We start from the raw sequence: 2,808 nt of genomic DNA on the forward strand, positions 1-2,808 counted from the left end.
TACACTGAGATATACACCTCTCAGTGTATATACACTGGGATACACCTCTCAGTGTATATACACTGACATATACACCTCTCAGTGTATATACACTGGGATACACCTCTCAGTGTATATATACTGAGATATACACCTCTCAGTGTATATACACTGAGATGTACACCTCTCAGTGTATATACACTGGGATACACCTCTCAGTGTATATATACTGAGATATACGCCTCTCAGTTATATACACTGAGATATACACCTCTCAGTGTATATACACTGGGATACACCTCTCAGTGTATATATACTGAGATATACACCTCTCAGTGTATATACACTGAGATATACACCTCTCAATGTATATACACTGGGATACACCTCTTAGTGTATATATACTGAGATATACACCTCTCAGTGTATATACACTGAGATATACACCTCTCAGTGTATATATACTGAGATATACACCTCTCAGTGTATATGTACTGATATATGCACCTCTCAGTGTATATATACTGAGATATACACCTCTCAGTGTATATATACTGAGATATACACCTCTCAGTGTATATATACTGAGATGTACACCTCTCAGTGTATATACACTGCGATACACCTCTCAGTGCATATACACTGAGATATACACCTCTCAGTGTATATACACTGGGATAAACTGGGATACACCTCTCAGTGCATATACACTGAGATATACACCTCTCAGTGTATATATACTGAGATATACACCTCTCAGTTATATACACTGAGATATACACCTCTCAGTGTATATATACTGAGATATACACCTCTCAGTTATATACACTGACATATACACCTCTCAGTGTATATATACTGAGATATACACCTCTCAGTGTATATATACTGATATATACAACTCTCAGTGTATATATACTGATATATACACCTCTCAGTGTATATACACTGAAATATACACCTCTCAGTGTATATATACAAAGATATACACCTCTCAGTGTATATATACTGAGATATACACCTCTCAGTGTATATATACTGATATATACACCTCTCAGTGTATATATACTGATATATACACCTTTCAGTGTATATATACTGATATATACACCTCTCAGTGTATATACACTGAAATATACACCTCTCAGTGTATATATACTGAGATATACACCTCTCAGTGTATATATACTGATATATACACCTCTCAGTGCATATACTCTGAGATATACACCTCTCAGTGTATATACACTGAGATATACACCTCTCAGTGTATATACAGCTAGATATACACCTCTCAGTGTATATACACTGCGATATAAATCTCTCAGGGTATATATACTGAGATATACACCTCTCAGTGTATATACATTGAGATATACACCTCTCAGTGTATATACACTGACATATACACCTCTCAGTGTATATACACTGCCATATACACCACTCAGTGTATATACACTGATATATACACCTCTCAGTGTATATACACTGACATATACACCTCTCAGTGTATATACACTGACATATACACCACTCAGTGTATATACACTGAGATATACACCTCTCAGTGTATATACATTGAGATATACACCTCTCAGTGTATATACACTGCCATATACACCACTCAGTGTATATACACTGATATATACACCTCTCAGTGTATATACACTGACATATACACCTCTCAGTGTATATACACTGACATATACACCACTCAGTGTATATACACTGAGATATACACCTCTCAGTGTATATGCACTGAGATATAAACCTCTAAGTGTATGTTCACTAAGATATACACCTCTCAGTGCATATGCACTGTGATATACACCTCTCAGTGTATATAAACTGAGATATACACTTCTCAGTGTATATACTCTGAGATATACACTGTTATACAGCCACATCAGGAGGAAAACAACAGTCAAGGACCAGGTAATCAAGCTAAGGAAGGAAGGAGGAGAGACAACAAGAAATGCCTGTGAAGTATGTCAGGAACTCAACAAGAGATTCAAAGAAGTGTTCACAGAGGAGACAGAAGGGGCTCCAGAAAGACGGAGAGGTGAGGTACACCACCATGTGCTGGACACAGTGCACACAACCGAGGAAGAAGTGAAGAGGCTTCTGAGTGAGCTAGATACCTCAAAGGCAATGGGGCCAGATAACATCTCTCCATGGGCCCTGAGAGAGGGAGCAGAGGCGCTATGTGTACCCCTAACAACAATATTCAATACATCTATCGAAACAGGGAGATTGCCTGAGGCATGGAAGACAGCAAATGTAGTCCCAATCTTTAAAAAAGGAGACAGACATGAAGCATTAAACTACAGACCAGTGTCACTGACATGTATAGTATGCAAAGTCATGGAGAAGATTATCAGGAGAAGAGTGGTGGAACACCTAGAAAGGAATGATCTCATCAACAGCAGCCAACATGGTTTCAGGGATGGGAAATCCTGTGTCACAAACCTACTGGAGTTCTATGACACAGTTCCACACAAGAGATTGGTGCAAAAACTGGAGGACCAGGCAGAGATAACAGGAAAGGCACTACAATGGATCAGGGAATACTTGTCAGGAAGACAGCAGCGAGTCATGGTACGTGGCGAGGTGTCAGAGTGGGCGCCTGCGACCAGCGGGGTCCCACAGGGGTCAGTCCTAGGACCAGTGCTGTTTCTCGAATTTGTGTACGACATGACCGAAGGAATAGACTCCGAAGGGTCCCTGTTTGAAGATGATGTGAAGTTGATGAGAAGAATTCATTCGATCGAAGACCAGGCAGAACTACAAAGGGATCTGGACAGGCTGCAGACCTGGTCCAGCAATTGG

The sequence above is a fragment of the Cherax quadricarinatus genome, chromosome 62, assembly GCF_038502225.1.
Source record: "Cherax quadricarinatus isolate ZL_2023a chromosome 62, ASM3850222v1, whole genome shotgun sequence".
Lineage (NCBI taxonomy): Eukaryota > Metazoa > Arthropoda > Malacostraca > Decapoda > Parastacidae > Cherax > Cherax quadricarinatus.